The sequence below is a fragment of the Crocodylus siamensis genome, chromosome 9 (genome assembly GCF_052110815.1).
Source record: "Crocodylus siamensis isolate JL-2025a chromosome 9, ASM5211081v1, whole genome shotgun sequence".
Lineage (NCBI taxonomy): Eukaryota > Metazoa > Chordata > Crocodylia > Crocodylidae > Crocodylus > Crocodylus siamensis.
This window is the reverse complement of record NC_143403.1, coordinates 48,843,747-48,863,639: the sequence shown is the minus strand read 5'-3', so window position 1 is coordinate 48,863,639 and position 19,893 is coordinate 48,843,747. Positions and strand designations below refer to the sequence as shown.

General features: G+C 47.7%; 1 protein-coding gene across 1 annotated transcript in view; it reads right to left on the bottom strand.

Annotated features, from left to right (window-relative positions):
* Positions 1-19,734, bottom strand: part of LOC149857518 (leukemia inhibitory factor-like) — a 35,521-nt gene extending 15,787 nt beyond the window's left edge. Inside the window, exons 1-3 of the mRNA XM_090061964.1 lie at positions 14,410-19,734; positions 9,694-11,547; positions 9,090-9,166 (exon numbers count right to left, since the gene is read on the bottom strand). The gene's annotated coding sequence lies outside the window, so the exon portion shown is untranslated. The remainder of the gene's footprint in view (positions 1-9,089; positions 9,167-9,693; positions 11,548-14,409) is intronic.
* Between the last annotated feature and the right edge of the window lie 159 nt (positions 19,735-19,893).

Sequence of the window (19,893 nt, the reverse complement as noted above, 5' to 3'; positions counted from 1 at the left end):
GGGTGTCCCCTCGCCATCCTTGCGACTTCACTTGCACGGTGAAATCCCTGACATAAGTGAATCAATGGGAAATCTCTCTGACCTTGTTCTTATATTTCCTCTGGGTAGATGAGAATATCTGAGCCACTGCTGTGGGGGTGGAGGGGTATAAAAAGAAGGTGGGGAAAAACAGAAGAGAGAAAGGGGAAGGAGAAGGGGAAGACAAAAACTGTGTAAGCAGTTGGGGGCAAATATACATACATACATATATATATATACACACACACACACATATATATATATATATACACACAGGCAAAGTCAAAGTGATACCCTACAATTTCTGCATCTTACTTACTGCTTAGATTGGGACTGTCCAGTGCGTGCATGGCACCATTCACATAGAGATGGGCCCTGCCCTGAAGAACTTACAGCCTAACAAACAAGGACACGCAAGAAGTCACTTGATCGGGGCAGAGCAAGGAGCAGAACCCGTACTGCTCCAGCTGCACAACAAATTGCTACAGGAAGGACAACTGAAGCGAAAGCAGGGAGCTAAAGGCTGTTCTGAAGCTCTCTTTTCTTGCTGCATAAGAATGCTTAAATCAGTAATAATGTGGCCATTGTTTGTAAGCTCTCAGGGCTTTAATGCAAAGAGCAGCTCAGGTTTCAGAAACTCCAATTAAGGTCCTGTGCACTGCACCCGAATTCCCTGTTGTAGTGAAAAAGTGTTCAAAAAGGCCTTCAAGGGAAATACCCAGCGTAGTGTACCCTGTCCACAGTCACACTTATATCCTGGCACTACATATGAAAGCCGATTTGCCTGACATGGTATAGCCACTGATTGTGACTGTGTTGCATGTATACAGGGACTGCCAAATTAGGGAAGAACCCAGGCCCTCCTAGTCTAGTACCCTGCCTCTGACAGTGGCAGCTCCAGCTGCTTCCCAAGAAGAGCTACAAGCTGATGTGTGATAATCAGTCCCTATTCCAGGTCTCATCTTGATCCCTGCATGTTCCTGAAGCACAAGGTTTAAATTCCTTTCCAGGACTGTGAGTATTTGTGATAGCTCCAGATTTCCTTCTTACCCATAGTAAATGCCCGCATTGGGTGTCCATACTCTGTTTGCCTGCCACTCTCTCTCTCTACTACATTATGCTTAAAGTACTTGGGGTCTTTTCTCAATCATTCTAGCTCAGCTGGGCAAAATCCAATAAGAACTGTTTTTAATTGATGCAAAGGACATTCTTGCAGCTGTATTTGACCAAATATCCACTGCACAGGCCTCCCAGGACCGCTCCTGCAGGGACTGGATGATGAAGTCTTGGGATTACGTCGTGTCATGGAGCATGGAGCTCTGAGATGTGATTATAAAAGCGTTAGAGCCAGAACTGTTTATGCTGACCTTCTAAAAAATGGGGGAGCCAGAGAAGCAGGACACAGCTCCAGCCGACTTTCCATTCCGAATATGTAAAACCCAAACCTTTCCTTTGACTCCCAGTGTTGCCAAGCCGAAACGGTCAAAAATCATAAGACTGGTTCCCAAAATAATGAAATCAGTTTGCAGCACCTTTGCAGAGGGCTTAGCTCCAGGGTAAGGGCAGGTTAGTTAAGGCAAATCATCTACAGGTCTACAATCATTACATATAAATTAAAGCATATTAAGTTCCTGACATGGAAGCACTCATTTAGACTGAAACAATTTAAAAATTGCCATAATTTAGTCTTTCTCAGGGGAGAAATTCTCTATGGACACCATAATCCCAAATAAGAGTTTGTACATGGGGGCTCAGTGTGCCTTCAGTTATGTGTTGACTTCATCACTTCAGTTGATTTTCCTTTACTTGCTGCCTGTCCCTGTTTAGACATAGCATGAACCAAGGTATTGGGGTTTGAATAAGGAAAGGGGAGCCATCAATGCCCATTGGAAGGAGCATTTTGAAGACCTTCTCAATTGAGACTCTGTTGTTGGTGAGAGTGTTCTCAACTCCATCCTGCAGCACCCAGTCAGAGATGAACTTGGAATCCCTCCACGGTGAAGAAAGCCATCAAGCATATGGCAAATGAAAAGGCACCTGGAGCAGATGGATTCCTTGCTGAAATCTTCAAGGAGGGGGGAGAGGAGCTCACAGCACAGCTCCATGCTCTCATCTTAAGGATCTGGAATGACGAGGAAATCCCAGATGGCCTCAGGGATGCCACGGTCATACTAACCTTCAAGATGGGAGAGAAATTACACAGAGATCGCCTTGCTGTGCACCACAGGAAAGATCATTGCAAGAACCCTCCTGAACCACGTCCTTCCACTTGCTAAAGAGCTCTTCCTGGAATCTCAGTGTGGGTTTAGGGCATCAAAAGGCACAATCAACATGATCTTCACTGCTCATCAACTGCAGGAAAGATGCCAGGAACAACATACATCTTCCTACATGGCCTTTTTTGACCTCATGAAAGCCTTTGACCCTGTTAACTGAGAAGCACTGCGGAGGATCCTTCTGAGGTAGAGATGCCCACCAAATTTTGTCACCACTCTCTGCTGCTCCATGGCAGTATGCAAGCAGTGGTCCTCAGTAATGGATCTATCGCTGATCCCTTTGTGGTTAAGACTGGAGTTAAACAATGCCACATCATCACTCCAACTCTCTTTTCGATATTCCTTACTACGATGCTACATCTGACCACCAACAAGCTTCCAGTCAAAGTGGAGCTAAACTACTGAATGGATGGTAAACTGTTTCATCTAGGCCAACTCCTGGCCTAAACCATGACTACCCCAGAATCAGTTATCAAGCTCCAGTACATTGATGATGCTGTAGTGTGCGCTCACTAGAAAGTAGATCTTAAGGCAATCATTAACATCTTCACTGAGGCATACAAGAAAATGGGACTGAGGCTTAACATTCAGAAGACTAAGGTCCTTCCTTAACAAGCTCTTAATGAGCAGTCGCCAGCTCTGGTAATTCAGATTTATGGAGAGACTCACAGAAGGCTGACGTCGACAAAAATTATCCAACATCACCTCAAATGTCCAAATGTGGTCTTTGGACGCTGAGGAAACAGGCGTTTGAAGATCACAACATCAGATTCAAAACAAAGCTAATGGTTTACCAAGCAGTCATCTTTCATACCTTACTATACGGACATGAGATGCAGTCAACGTATAGCAGACACCTCAAGTCACTGGAGACATACCATCAACACTGCCTGAGAAAGATCCTTTGAATCCAGTGGGAAGACATATGGAGCGACTTTAGCCTCCTCTTGCAAGCAAACACCACGAGCATCCATCAAGCCGATAATCATTTGACATTGCCTTTGCTGAGTTGGCCACATCATCCAGATGTCTGACTCCAGACTCCCAAAGCAAGTTTTATTTTTCCAGCTCTGTCAAAGTGTATGCTCAAAAGAAGGGCAGAGAAATCACTTCAAGGACATCCTCAAGGGCAACTTGAAAAAATGCAACTTTGACATCAACTCATGAGAGACTATCACCCAGGATTGCCCCAAATGGAGGAAAAGTCTGCTGCAAGGATCTCAGTAATTTCAAACCTTATGACAACAACAGGACATGGAAGAGCAGGAGAGGCAGAAACAGTGCCACCCACTCGGCACAGAAACATGTACCCGAGTTGCAATAGAACCTGTCAATCCCGAACTGGCCCTGTCAGCCACCTTCAGAGCCACAGATAAGACATTCATGAAAGACAGATGATGACAACTTCATCACTTCTGTTGATTTGCCCTACTGGCTTCCTGTCCCTGTTTAGATATGGTGTGAACCAAGGCAATGGGATTTGAGTAATATGTTTTCTATCCCAGTTCAGTCACTATCTCCTATAGTGGCAAATCACATAACCATTTCATGCCTCAGGTTTCTCATTTAGAAAATAAGGGTCATACAATAGTCATAAAACACCTGAGGTACTGAGACAACAGAGATCTGCAGAGGTGGGTAAAGAAATGTTCACTTTTCCCCATCTGCACTTTCAGTGCAGGTGGCTTCTATTTTAGATTAAGAGACAAAACAAACATAAAAGCTCCATGACAATGGGGAAGAGAAAAAGTGACTCATTCACTTGTTCAAGAAGAAATACTTATTTTCCTGAAATGTATGGTTAACCAGTGGAACTCACTGCTGCAGGATATTGGTACAACAAACAGCTCAACAAAGTTAGGATGTTGTAGAGAGGTAAGACCCTGCATGTTTTGGGGCATACAATTTGTGGGAGTCAGGATGGACTATTTCTCCTTTGCTGTAGATGGGAAGTATCCTAGACTAGCTGGAGCAGTGATGTAACCTTGTGTGGATGACAACTCTACAGTTGTTATAACATGTTTCCAACCTATCCACCCTATGAGTCACTCAGGAGAAAGATCTTAAGAACCAGCTTCTCTACCACCTTCTCAAACCACCATTGTGTAGTTCTCAAAAACTGCAATTCCTTCTCCACCAGACGGCACTCTGCTGGTCACCGATGATCCATAGATCACCAGCTAAAAATACTCACGCCTCAGGTGCAGACCATAGCCCATTTTCTATGCATAATGGATTAAAAATGTGGTACTTTTATTTTTCATTTCAAACATGAGCAGATCTGTAAAATAGTAGTATTCCCAAACAGGAGTCCCATTTTCATGGTTCACAGGTATAGCGAGAGTTCTCGGTAGATATATTCCCAGAGATTTTGGGACTGGACCGATGATCTTCTGAGGTCCCTTCCAGCTTTACAGTCTATGAATCTATGATTATTGATTACACTTCCAAATACTTCACAAGCTCTATGGAGAATTCATTACTGTGCCCATGCTTCCTAGTTTTTCAGCACTGAATCACTTTAATTGCTTCCCACAATTTGCCTGCATTTCTGCTAAACATTCGCCAAGGGTCTTAGGACCCATTGTTGCTGGCTATCACTCTAAGTAGTCTTTCTTCAGTCTTTACACATCTCTACTGCCCCATTCACCTTGGTGGGTTTTCAGTGGTCTCCATCAGACTTTAACTTTGGTCAGCGTACAGTCTAGGAGTGGAGCTCTGACAGATGGACAAATGGATGATCTCCTTTGTTCCAGTCACTTGTGCAACTAAACTGGTTCCAAACATACTGGCGCCTCCCTTTCTTTTGGATTAAACCAGCAAGGCTGAGTGTGAAACACTGGTGTGTGGGCAGATCAGTGTCTCCATACACACTGCCCAGGCTTCTCTACCCCGGAGAGGTCACTTGAGCTTCACTTTATCTTTCAAGCAAGGATTACATGCAGCGAGCTGATGTCTCCCTCAGCATAATTCTGTTGTCTCAGGAGACAAACAGATGCCTACTATCAGGCTGGGATATTCTTTAGCTCTCTTCCATATGGTATTATGCCCCCCTTGTAATTGTGGAAGGCCTTTAAGAAAAAGACATGTCCTACTACCAGCATGTGGTTGTTGGAGCTTCTCTTTCAACTCAGGCAGTTAAGGGCATGGATTAGGAGAGAAGGTCCAGAGTTGGATCCTGACATGTTCCAGCTACAATACTAGAGCATCCTCTGTGAGTGAGTTAAATGTTGTTAGGGAAGGGATTGTGCTCTCCTTAATTCTAGTATTTGCACTCAATGTTGGCCATGCTATACTTTTTTTAAAAGAATACAAGAAAAACATTGGTGACGTGGATGAGGTTAGTTCCAGGAGAAATCTCTCCTACCCTAAAAGGTAGGGCAAGGTGGCACCTTGGACACTAACCAGTTCAGAGAGGCTTGAGGTGTCAAAGGCAACAACCTACTTAGCCACATGCATCATGGGTGCAACAATCTCCAGATGGCAAGAGAAGAGACCCAAAGGAAGGATGAAAGCCCCACAGGATATTGTGTTGCATGGAGGATGCCCCAGGTACATGTGGTGCTTCACAGAGATGGCTCTCCTCTCTTAGTCACCACTTAAAAGACATGCAAGCAATCACTAGTGGGAATCAAGTGCAAAGAGAAAGATTTTGATCATGGAAACCCAAGAGGGGGAAATGTGGGCTGCTCATCAGGGGTCAGAACCTCTCAGTTACATTAGCTGAAACAAGATAAAAATGAAAGATGGATGGGGAGAGGAATTTTCAAAGCCAAGTTGAGTTAAAAATAGCCCGTGTAACTGCACTGACTGTGTGTAGTTTCTTAATCTCTCTGGAACACGTCACAACTGTCTCATGACTCTGGAAAAGGGAGCAAGACAGGAAGGAAGGAAGGAGGCTGTAGACTTTGTAGGAACTCAAGATCCTTAAAGTGCAATAAACTAAGCAGAAGGAACTTGAGTTGGTTGGGTGCTCGCAAGAATCCCAATTAAGTCATTTTGGTTAAGTATTATTCTGCCGGCAGTTTCCTTTCAGGGATGTGGTGGGCATTCTCTTAAATCCAACCTCTACCTGCCATTCTCTCCACCAGTGGTAGCTTATGAATATATTATTTTTCAGACTGCTCTGACCCAAGGCATCTTCATCAGTGGATTGGATGAGGGCAGGGAGCGGATTCAGAAGGATTTGGATAGATTGGGAAAGTGGCATGGGCGGCTGGTGCCTCCTGAGTTGGAGGGTGGGGGGGCACTTGCCATCTCAGCGGACAGTCAGCAACTGGGGGGAGGTCGCCCCGCACAGCCGGGGGGGAGGGAGGCCATGGCTGATCCCACTGACCCACAACTGGCAGCGGCACGTCTCTGGCACTTCTGGGTTAGCAGGATCGGCCGCGGGGGGACTGCTTCTCCTGGTGCACTCCCCGGGCAGCTCTCTCATGGGGGGCACCGGTGCTCTCGCCTGCCACCGCTGCCCAGGAATGCTGCAGTCGGGGGGTGCACCAGCACTCTCAAGGGGTGCATGTGCCCTGATGTGTTCTGTGGGCAGAACAGAATAGGATGCAGTTTAACACAGATAAGTGCAAAGTGATGCATCTAGGGAGAAAGAATCACCAACACACCTACAGACTGGGAGGTAACTGTCTAAACATCACAGCAGCAGAAAGCAATCTCAGAGTCATAGTTGACTCCAAAATGAGCATAAGTTGTCAATGTAACAAAATGATAAGTAAAGCCAACCACACTCTTTCATGCTTTAGAAGGTGCATCACGAGCAGGTCTAAGGAAGTGATACTTCCCCTCTATGTGGCCTTGGTAAAACCGCAGCCGGAGTACTGCATCCAGTTCTGAGTGCCACACTTCAAGAGGGATGTGGATAACTTTGAGAGGGTTCAGAGGAGGGCTAGTTGTACAGTTAGGGGCCTGCAGGTCAGGCCCTATGAGGAGAGACTGAAGGACCTGAAGCTCTTCAGCCTCTGCAAAAAAAGGCCGAGAGGGGATCTTGTGGCCATCTACAAATTCATTGAGTGGGAGCAGCAAGGAATAGGGGATACTCTGTTTATCAGGGCATCCCCTGGACTTACTAGGAACAATGGCCATAAACTGATGGAGAGCAGATTTAAATTAGACATTAGGAAAAATTTCTTTACAGTGAGGGTTGCCAAAATCCAGAATGGGCTTCCAAGGGAGGTGGTGCTCTCCCCTACCTTGGGGGTCTTTAAGAGGAGACTGAACAAGCACCTAGCTTGGGTCATCTGACCCCAGTGCTCTTTCCTGTCCAGGGCAGGGGGTCAGATTCGATGATCTACTGAGGTCCTGTCTGACCCTAAAAATCTACGAAATCCCAAATTCTATTTTTAGTGTCAGAGTTTCAAAGGCAGGAGGGAAAAATGTGATCGTCTAGTCTGACTTCCTGTATAATATAAGACAAAGACTTCCCTGAATTCATTTTGTTTCTCAATTCACTGACACACGTCCTTCTCCAGGTCAGTGGCTTACTTGAGGATTACATCAGAAGGGGTCCAGTATATTCAATAAGGAAAGGGGGGGAGGGGTTAATGATGGTAGTACCAAAGGGGTTTCCTAAACAGGCTCTATCAAAGTCCTTACTGAAACTAATTTCCCATAACCTTAGATGCCTGTGTAAAAAATGAGTGGGAATGAAAGGAGAACTTCTCTTCCATGGAGGGGGCCGGCTTGAGGTCTGTGTACCTCCTCAGTCTCTATCCAAGGACAATCGGTTGTATTTTATCCATGTTCTTCAACTTTAAAATGAGTGTCATAGAACAGAAGTCTGGCCAAGCTACCAACTCCATGGCCAGTTGGACAAAAACCCAGGAGCTGAACATGTAGCCAACAGGAAACAAACTCATTCCCACAGGTATTAGACCTGGGAACTGACATCAACCCCGGCCCGGGGATAGCCCCAGCTGAGGAACAAGGAGACGAATTCTTGCAGGGCATCGTAGCAACGTTCCCCGCTCCACCGTTCTCAATCTGGATTCTCAGCTTAGATAAAGGCTTGGGGTGAGGTAGGGAGATCCCACCAGGAGCTGAGAGTGGGTGTCAGGAAAACACTGGGCCTGGAGCTGAGTGAGGACATATGGGAAAAGGGACCATTGGGCTTGGCTGGCACAGAGGATGTGAGGGGGCAGGGCTGGCAGGGGTATGCAATACAGACTCTGCTCTCACTCCAGGGGCAGGGTTGAGGTTAGATATACAACTGTGTTGCTAAGAGCTGGACCTGCCCCAGATCACAAGGCAGCTGTCCCCTGCAAAGTGCCTGCAGCCATTGGTTCCTGAGAAACTTCCTTCTCCAGCTTAGAGGCACTTTATTTTTAGCTGGTGACTTAAGCAGAAGTTATTCATTAATGTATGAGGGTAGAGGAAGTATTGAAAGCAGACAGCTTGTTCCAGGTCCCTCAAGTCTTAAAGCAGCAAATCGAACCTGACCCACGTAGCTCCTGCTCCACTCCCTTAGCCTTGGTATTCTCTCCCCTTCTTCCATCAGCCCTTCCCCAGCCTGACAGTGAAAGGAAGCAAACACGAGACTACCTACTCTGCTCAGAGCTGCTGTGCGAGCTCCCAACACCCTCCAGGCAGAGGAGTATTTCATGAACGCAGATCAGTAGGGGACAGCTAGTGTATCCTTTCCAGAGCAGAGAAGCCTGTGAGCTTGGTTTTCCCTGTACCCCAAGCCTAGGCCTCTGTGTGACTGCATAGGGCATGGGAGAGAAAGGCAAAGGACCAAAGGCTCTTTCAGAAGTGAACTAGTGATGTTAGGACCCCAGTGCAAGATACCTTCAAAAAGCTTGATTTTCAGAAGGAAGGTGCTCCGTGCTTCTACCACTTCAAGCCAGGTAGATCAGCTCAATGCACTGCAAAGGAAAATAACCAGGCATAGATGTTCCTATGAGAACAAGGAGGATTTTACTTCATAAGACCAGCCCATATGGAGAAGTGAAAAAATGAGGGTGTGAGCACAAGTTAGCAATATCAATGTATTTCTTCACTCTGTGTATTAGGGGGAGTTTGGGGCTGAGGCCAGACCAAGTGCCTGGTCTGCTGGATGCTGCCCATACATGTGGCAAAAAGCAATCCCTGCCCTGATGAGTTTACAGTCTCAATGGACAAGGCAAAGAGTGGGTACCATTAGCAAAGCCATAGCCATCCTATGTTGATTGTTTTGATCAATCACAGTATCAGGTGTAGCAATGGATGACACAATTATTCAACAGCCTACGGCCAAGGAGCCTGACAATACACAGATGCCTCCCCCCCACTACACTTCCACACTGAATTCAACAAGCATTCACAGGGAGGACAGAGCAACTAGGTATGTGTGTGGGGCGGAGGGGAGGAGACAGCATGCAAGAAAGGTGAGATCTCATAGCAGTGCACTTACTTGTCCACACCTAGGCAGTTCTATTTGCTTCCTCTTGGATATCATGCTCACGGGCGTCTTGGGGGAGAGTTTTTATCAGAAGAGAGGGAGGATCATCTGTGGGCTTGGGCACTGGCCTGAAACATGAGAAATATGTAAATTCCCTGTCCTGCTACAGATGGCCTGCGTGAGCTTGGGGAAGTTGCTTAGATTCTCTGTGCCTTCCTTGTGCAAAATGAGGGAAATAGCCCTGCCGACCCAGTAGGACTGTGAAGAAAAGTGCTCAGGAAATGGGATAATGGAGGCCAGCCAAGTATCTTCAATAGAGGGGCAAGGGAGGGGGTAGCGGGCGAAACAGGTATGGGCAGATTGGTCATACAAGTGATCACAGCTCCCTCTTGTGGCCAATCAAAGGACTGCACATCCTACCCCAAACGATCAAGGAGGCCGAGCTTTGCTACTTAGGTACATGTGGCCTGGCAGGCCTGCAGATACTCACGTTGAACTCATATGAAAAGAAGCGCTGGTAATACTCTCATCTAGTAGGGTGCAATCATTAATCCCTGTAAATAATGGGACTAAACCTAGGAGTCCCAGGCATGAATCAGGACCCACTCTGCCTGGTGCTCTACAACTATGAATTTTCCTACCATGTCACAGCTAAAGGGGTCCCAGCTCTCAAGACACAGTGACTGGTGCTTCAGGTCTGATTTCAACCCCCTTCGCCAAAGGAAGAATCTGCACACCTGTGCCCACCTTCCATTACCAAAGGGCAGGGGAAATAAAATATACCATGTGTGAACAATAGCACAAGGGCTGTGAGGCCACCAGCTCTAACAATGCCACTGAACCACCACAGCTACCCCACAGCTCTGCCTGTCAGATCAAAAGCACCAGACTCTTTTCTGGCCTGTCCTTTCTTAAGGAGCAGCAAGGCACTACAAGGGAGGGCAAGCAGTGACAAGCCTGAGACCTAACAGGTGGTCGCTTCCTCCTCAGCAGAAAATTTCCTGATACAGCAGAGCACAATTATTCCCCGCAGGGGAATGTTATTCCAGTGCCAAGTGGGATGGCAGCAGTGCCCAGCCCTTGCCCTGGGTGTCTGCACAGGAATAAGGGTGACTGAGACTCCACAAGCCAGCTTCCTCACCTGACAAACCCTTGGCTATGTGGAAAAACCATTAGAACAAATGTGATGGTATTCTGGACCGATTTCTCCTGATTTTCTATGTGCAGATAACTGGTCTGGTTTGGCAGTTCACTCATTCCTCCAGGATGAACTGACGTACAGTCCAGCAGATCACAGCTGCAGGAGGAGTGGCTCTGGTCAGTGTCCCCATGTAGTCAAGCCCTTGGACATGGCTGAATCTGGGACCTTTCTCTCAGCAGGCAGAAGCTCACCCCTCTCCCTGCTACACAGCCCCTTTCATCTTCACTGCTGCAGGCAGGTCAGTCCAGGCAGGAGTCAGGCTGTCTTGGAGTCTCCATCCTCCCCAAGGAAGTTGTGCTCTCACTTTCCAAAGGACCTTGGGCCTGGAGCTGGAGCTGGGGCTGGGTGGGGCAGGTGGAGATGGCCTGGCTTGATCATATGACAGATTGCAATTGCCATAAAAGCTTTCCTCTGATGATAGGAGTTAGGAAGACTTTCCTTGGGGCAGGTGAGCCCAGAGTCTAATGCAGGGGTTGTTCACATTTGTCCTCTCAAGCTGTCTGGGAGGGCCATTTTCAGAGGCAGGGTACTCAACTAGACAGAACACATGGCTGAGCCAGAAGGATAGCTTAGTGGATAGAGCTCAAGGCGTTTGAATTCAAATTCCTATGCAGATGTACGTTTCCAGTGTGACTTCTCACTATGCTGTGCCTCCGTTTCCCCACCTGTAGAAAGGGAAGACTTGTGGGGATAGGGTCCAAGAATAGTTGAGAGATGCTTAAGTACCATGGGAAAATCCTGACAAAGACCTCTAGTAGAGGGACAAGGGAGAGGCAGGTCAGTAGCAATTCCTTTGCTTTCTTAACAAAGAGTGAATTCTGCCCTTTTGAACAGAGACACTGCCCTTTCAAACCAGTGACATTACCAAGGGACACTGCCCTTTCAAACCAGTGATGTTACCAAGAGGCCAGCACAGGCATTCATAGTAGAGGGAGCTGTTAGGTGTCACCTGCACAAGATCAGCAGCAATGTGATGAACCCTGGCAAGGGACCCAGACCTGGAAACCCCCTTAAGGGGCATCAGGACCAGGAGATGCTTTCATAGGACCTTCTGGTTCACTGAAGGTACTTCTAGGCTGTGACCTAACACACCCCATGGGAAGGATGGGTATGGTATCGGGGACTCACATACTTGCCATGGAGAAGCCTGGTGGGGTAGACTGTGTCAAGGGAAAGAAACTGAGGCAGTACTCTAAGGCTGTGGCACTGCAACCCTGCCCCAGCAAGCTGCTTCTTTGCCACCAACACCCTCTGCATGACCATTTCAAAAAGGCCCTTCAGAAAACCCTGAAGCAGCAGCACTATTTCCTCTTGGCACACCAAAGGACCTTTGCTATCTGCACGTGGCTGACTTTCTGGGCAAATAAACTCAGCATGGGCCAGGCTGCAGGTACCTCAGATGTGATGAAGCAGTTGGAGCAGAGGCAGGAACCTGGGGGCAGTGGCAGTCACACCAGCCCCGTGCTGAGCCCCCCTGGGAACAGGGAGAGTCTCCTATGGCACTATGACTTCCTGTCCCCCTTTATTTTCTGATTTCATATTCCTGAATATTCATATTTGGACATATTCCAAATGTCTGAGCAATAAGGCCCTTCCCAGGGTGGAATGCCCAGAAGGAACGGAGGGCTCTGGGAGGGCAGCCACGTGGGTGTTATTAGTGATCCCAGCAGCCTTTCCTGGCCTTGGGAACTCTATGCATAAAGAGCCCCGCAGCTCTCCTATTCTCAGTGCTCCCTGATGTAATGCTTGTGGATTGCTGGTGCTTGCTTGTGGGGGGAGCCAGGGCAGGGGGAGGGAGGGACAGGACTATAGGACAGACCATGTCCCTGGAGTACATCAGTCCTGCCCCCCTGCACGCTGCTCTGTGTTGGCTTCCTGGCTGCCCTGGGCTCCTGATGACTCAGGAAGATCCTGCCATAGCTGTGGCCAAGTGGAATCCCATGCATGTGAAAGGCAGCAGCCCATGACTACACATTCACAGGACTATGATCAACCCCAGGGCCAGGCAGCAGGAGAGCAGGCCAAGGAGAGAGGTTAGTGCAGCACAACAGGTCTTTGAGAGAAGAGCTTTAGGGATGAGTGGACTCAGCAGGTTTATTTATTTAATTTATATCTTGCCTTACACTAAACAACCAACCCACAGACAAGATTCCCCAAAGGGCAATGACAAATGGTACCTGCCCAAAGAGGCCTGCTGGATTTGAGGGTCTGTAGGTTGGCCAGATTCTTCCCTCACTTTTTGGGTAACAAAGAGAGTGCATGGGCTGGGACCCATTCATCCCCTGGAGGCAGAGGAGAAGGACTGCAGCAGATTTGCAGCTAAGGGAGGTCGATGGCTTTGTAGAGGCTGCAGACTGGCCAGGTCCTTTGCCCTCCAATGTTTGGGATCCAGGAACATACCAGCTCCTTGACCCAGCTCTACCACAGACTTACTGAACAACCTTGGGGAGGTCAATGGTTTGCTCTGTGCCTCTGTTCCCCCCCTCTGTGTAACAACCTTCGCTGCTCTGGGACACAATACACAGCAAAAATGAAATGGGAAGAGCTCCCAATGCAGAGTAACAACGGGTGGAACGAATTTCCATTAAAATTCTCGTGTTTCAAGCTATCCCCATGTGGAAGTGCCCCTGCCAAGGGGAGTTTAGACCGTACCGCTGAAGATGGGATGACAACAGCTTCAACCCTGGATTGCAACCAGGTCCTTGGACATGACACTTGGTCTGTCCTCCACTGGTCCCATAGGAATAATAACATTCCCTACCTTAGCGGGTAGTCCATTCACAGTGTTTGATGAAGAAGGCTGCAGCCTACACAAGGTCAAGTCTTTCTAAACAAGTTAGTCTAAGTTGTCGCCTTGCTCTGCCCCCTACCTTTGAGGGTTGTTGATAAATACACTAGACTGCAAAACACAAGTGCTGGGGGAAAGAGCTAGAGACCATAGAGAGATTTCCAATGAAGGAAATCACTGCTTGCACTCAGCTTTAATGAAAACACGAAGCAAAAGAGGAGTGAAGTGTATGGGAAGGAGTCTGGTAACCCAGTGCCTCAGGGCTGCTACTGGTTATTTTCCCCTTTCTAAAAGTATTATTTGGCTTCTGATGGCATCCCTTCCCCACTTCCCCTTGAAGCACTGGACACTGACCGAGGACAGAAGTGGGAGATTATGGGTAGCATGCACTGGTACTCCTGACCAGATCACCTGATGAAGAACTGTCAGGTTTGGGGTCTGAAAGGAACTATCCTTCAGGTCACAACAGCAAGGTCTACAGGGGTGGGCAAAATGCGGCCCATAGGCCAGATGCAGCCTGCCAGGCCATTCTATCCGGCCCATGGGCCCCCTAAAAAAATTTAGAAAATGAATATTTATCTGCCCTGGTCCGCCTGTCATATAGCCCTCGATGGCTTGCCAAAATTCAGTAAGCAGCCCTCCGCTCAAAATAATTGCCTGCCCCTGGTCTATTTGGAGTATTGCCTTCCTCCACAGTGTAGTTTGGTTCACCTCCTATGATCATCTGAGGATATTTTACCTAAGAAATCTCCTGCCATCACATGGCCCAAGACACAGGTGACAGCTTTGCCTCTCCATCTCTTCCTCCAGCACAGGTAGCTTTGTGTTGAGGCTGTGGTGTGCAAATGGGGCTTGAGAAGACAGCTGTACAGGCCCTGTCAGATAAATGTTATAAGTACATAGTTGTGAGTGAACACAGGAGACTGGTCTCAACGGCCCATACAATCCTCTCCTCACCTTGAGACATAAGATCCACCAGACCCTAATTCACCTACCACTTCATGTAGATCCTCCAGGAACCAGCTTATACACATGTTCCTGCTTCTTTGACTGCTGCCATAAACAATATTGTTTCTTCAGATGAAGACCCATTAATGCAAAGCTCTGCAGTCAGGACCCCTTCCAAGGATCCCACCATAGCTGACTTTTTACAAAAACCCCTGAGGCTGATAAGGCACCGTACACCCAGGAAGAGACAAAATCCAGGTCTGTGGCATCCAGGTACATCCAAACTTCACTTCCTTTTGTAGCTCCAGCTGGTTTTTATTCAGCTGCCTTCTGTCTGCATGGAGGCTGCCTATCTAGCTGTGAAAAAGAGCGCTGCTCGTGCACAAACACAACCTGGCCCTTTTCCACATACCTGTTAGGAAATCTGTATAAGCAGGAAGAGCATTTTGGGTATTACTCAAATTAGTGCATCTTGCTTGGTTCCATTACCTGAGCCCACTGGCTTGCAGAGTCTGTAAACCTGAAAGCTAAGACTAGTTTCTCATGTGTTGTATGAAAAGCCTGGTCAAGGTTTCAAAGAGACTGGCAAGTGGGTGGTGGGGGAAGGGTGGGGGTAATGTCAGGCTATGAGAAGCAACGGAACAACAATACCAACCATACAACAACCCCTCAATCACCCTCCCAGCTTCCTGCAAAGTGGGGACAGCTTCCATTCTACAGAAAGGGAAATGGAGGCACACAGCTGCTGCATAGCTTATCCAGGCTCTCAAAATGAGAGAGAAGCCCATACAGGAGCGGACAGCACATCTGCCAGGTCCCAGAGCATGTGCTGTCACACTGGTCTGCTTATTTTTGAGCATTCATTGCATTATTCCATCTATTACACTAGCACCTACCGATCTCAGCTGAGACCAAGGTCCGTTAGACAAAGTAGCATACAAACAGTACAACTGCACTGCAGCTGGTGTAGGCATGCCAGAGCTAGCTTTGCACGAGTCATCTTAAGTACTGTTAGCAGTGCAGTCACATTACTACTGAGCTCAGGGAAGGTTGCTGACCTATCTGAGCAGGTGGTGACATACTCCAGCAGTTACACAAGCTGAGCTCCATGCTGTAGCTGCCATCATAGCAGCAAGCATGGGCACACTTATTCAAGCTGAAGAACAGGCATAAGCTGATGTCTCAGGGTAAATTAGTGTTACAATCAAAAGAGAAACACCCAAGGGCAAACTGAAGCACAAAGGGAACAGACCTGCCCCATGTATTATATTGGGTCACCAGCAGAAATTTGGTTCAGGTCTTCCAAGTCCCCATCCCCTGTCCTATACCCTAGACCAGGGATTGTCAGCTGGGGATATGCATACCCCTAGGGGTACTTGGGAATCCCCCAGAGGGTATACAGCAGCAGAGTGAAGCAGGGGGCACTTCTGGTTTTGCCACCAGCCCTTCCCTCCCACTCCACCTCCGGGGGACCCCTCCCCACCCCAGCTAGTCAAGCAGCTGGGGGAGTCCCTGCTTCTGGACTGGTCACCAGGGGTACACCAACCAAAAAAAGGCTGAAAACCCCTGCCCTAAACTGTGCTCCCCCTGGTGCTAGTAGAGTGATCAGAGGCTCCTCTCTCCAAGCTCTGCCAGGGCTTTCAGACAGGAAAGGTGTGCATCACACGCAAGAGTAAAACTGGGAAGGCCATGCCCTCACCGCACAATCTGCAAACACGAGGGGAAGAAGAGACTGGGACTAGCATGGGACTGAAAGGGGGCTCAGTGCAGCTTGCTAAGTTTTCTTGGCTCAACAACCTAGTAGTGGCATCTGCTAACATGGCATTGTTGTGAAGGCAGATGCTGCCATAATTGTACCCGAGAGACAGTCATTGGCATGAAGAGGAAGCTGGCTAATGCGGAATATACTTTCCACCTTATAAGCATGTAAACATGATTCCTGGCTGGGAAAGATGCATCAGTTCTCTTAACACCTTCCCCAGCTCAAGCTGCCAAACTTGTGGTTAACAGGTTCTACCTCTTGCACAGTGTTGGTATTGAGCTGCCAAGGGAGAAGCATTTGTCTGTAATTGTGGTGGAAATGGCCAGACTCCAGAGCAGCTGCACAGCCTGGAGGGGCCAGACAAACCTCAAGGGATGCAGCACACCACCTCCCTGCTGCTGCTCAGCCTGCCTTGGGCACCTGGGTGATCACGCCATGTGCTAAACAATGAGAAGTTGTGATGTGGAGCCCACTGAATAAGTATTAAAACTTAAGCCATGCAATGTTACCCCAGGACACCTTCCCAGTGAAGGAGGAGGGGAAGGGAGTGGGGGCAGGGGAAGTCCCTTTGGCAGAAAACTTTGTGTTCAGCTTTGACTCTTGGCTCAGTTTTACAAGTGCGACAACACTGAGCTTTCACCTACTACCAAGGGAAGTGATTTGGGTGCGACTGACTTGCTGCCACATGCTGGAGGGTGAAAACCTCTGCTTGGCAGAGTCCAGCATGCCAGCAGGGTAAAGAACAAGCTGTGCCTCAAAACAGGGAGAAGTTTCACCTCATAAAAAAACCCTTGCAGATTTATTGTGATCCTGGGTTATTTGCAGAGAAAAAAAAAGCTAACAGCTGTTCCAGCAACTCCCACAGGCCAAAGCTCCCACCATCTTCTTCTTCAAGCAACCCTCTGGGGAAAGCAAGCAGTGGCTTTGCCACCCCCTGCACTGCACACATCCATTCACACTGAAAGGAGCAGTTTCCCCAGCCCCTGCCCCACAGGCGCTTCCCAAGAGTCCTGCTAAAGACGACAGAACCCCTATAAGCAAAGTTAGGAGGGAAGGACCCCTCCCAGAGGATGTTGGGATGGGATATATGCCCACCTGGAAGACTGCAGCAGCCTCATTGCCCCAGGGGCTGCAGAAGAAAGCCGCTACAAATGTCCCCCTACTGTTAAGAGAAGCAACTCGTGGGCCAGTGGCAGCAATACAGAAAGGGGACAACTGCTTCAAGAACAGCACTACTAGGAAAATGTAGCCCTAGAAGGACATAGGCCCACAAGTGAAAATAAATGAGCAGCCCTTTCATTTTATAACTAGCCTGGGCCATGTATTCATTACTGGGTACAATAAATAGATACAGGCATATAGTGAATGAGAATTAACCAACAACCTTTATTTGCAGAACAATAGTACAGCAGGGAGGTAGAGCTGCCTGATGCACAATGCCTTTCTGCCTCCCCGCACCTCTTGATTCTGGAGCTCATTTTAATTTTTACCAACTGGCCAGAACCAGCCTTCAAAATCCAGGATGAATCCAGTTACCATCTAAAAAGGATAGTTATTACAGGTACTAAATGTGACAAAGGAGGTGAAACTGAAATGAAAGGTTTTGCTCCAGTACAGATCAAAAGGGTGGTTTTATTTTTTTAAACATATCCTTTACAGAAAGTGCATTTTCTGTTCAGAAACTGACTTTCATTCTGAGCTCCTGGCCGAAGCACACCTTAGCTCACCTTGGTTCTCAGGGTCAAGTCTCCACAGCTCTTGCAAACCCCATTTTTCTACTTCACTCCCATTGCCAATAGACCATAACCTGTGCTGGACATGTCCCCACCTGAAATACTGGTACCACCACCTCCTCCTCACATCCTATCCTGCCTGCTCCTTCCTCAGTCCCCCACTGCTCTCACCCCACATCTAGCTGTTCCTTCAGATTTCTACAGGATGCTAAACTTGCACCACTCTTGTAGGTGGAGATCTCTTCCATTCTCCCCCTCAGGGCTAGTCTTACAAAAAAAAGTGATCTAGAAAATACAGGACTAATGCAGGAAGCTAGGTTCAAGTTTTCTCCATCACCTTAAAAATTGCTCAACTTGTGCCACAGGTCCTCCTCTATGAATTGGGGACCACTCTGCCTTACAGCAGAATGGCAAAGCTAAGAGCTTCTCCATGATTAAATTGCACAGGTATTCAGTGTGGGAGGGCCATGTAGATACTTTATAGAATGGACTACAGAGAGCTACAACAGTGGAAGCCGCACTGTAGCCGAACCTCAACTGTTTGCACCTTAATGGCATTATAGCCTCCCAACACCATCTCATTTACTGGTAAACTCCCATTCTTTAGAGCCATCTAAGTCTTAATATATCTCCTTCTTACTCTTCTGTGTTGTACATGGCTTCACACCTCTTTGCAATGGGGACCATTCTTCCACAGCAGACAACCAAGGACCTGCCATGGTTTTTCGGAAGGCTTTAAAAACAGCATTGTCCAAGTCCCCCAAGCACTGGGACTAGATGAACAAGACATGTGCACAACTTCTCAACCTAGCACTGGTCACAGCCTCTGCACTAATCACAGTGTGTCCACTCCAGTGGCCCACTTGTATCATTGTTATTATGTTCACCATCACAATAATCCAGATTTGGTTTCTCCTAGAGGAAATTCAAGTTGTGTCAACTTGCTCCACCTAGTTTGGAATTGAAAGGAAAAAAGCATTTCAAGCAATAAGAACAGATGGCTGTTGTATTAGTCTTTCTGGGTCAGACTCCGGCCAATGCCATAATGCATGAGCTAGGAGTTGCAGTTAGGGTACACCATTGTGACACAGCAACCTGAAAAGATCCTCTTGGCCTGGAATCATACCTAGCCAACCTTAGCACAAAGTGGGTTGGCAGTATCCCAATCACTGACTGCTGCATCCAGGAACAGGCCAGGAGTGGCTTTTATGGCTGCAGCCAATGCAAAGCCTGTTTGCAAAAGTACTGGGCAATACAAAGAATTAGACCTGTGGTTTGCGGCTGTAGATTTGTTCTCTGCCACAGGGAGAGTTTTACCAGTTGGAGAACTGCCTTCTCTGTTCCTAGGAGAGTTTTTGGTTTTCTGCTTTTTGTTTAAATTTCCAAACAGGTCTTAGCTGCAGTCTACATGCAGGTACTAGCTCCCTCTAGAAAAGCAGCTTACCCAGACTGCTCTAATAGCTGGGCTCTCAAGATGCACTTGTAACCCAGGACAGTTTTGGCTCAGTGACCTTTCCCTCCTACTCCCACTACTTTTCTTTTCACTCCAGTACACCCAGAGTGCCCAGCAAAGTAATATCTTCTTTCACAGTCATTCAAGAGGTAGGCTCAATTTAGCAGTGGAAAAGGCTTCAAAATCTGTAGTTTGCATAAAATCTATTTCAACAAAGAGTTCACAAGACTGCAGAAGGAAAAGGAGCAAAAAGGTCATTCAGGGCTCTTATCCTGGACAGAATCCCTAGTAAATGAACACTACAGTATCAGGACTCGAGAAGGGACA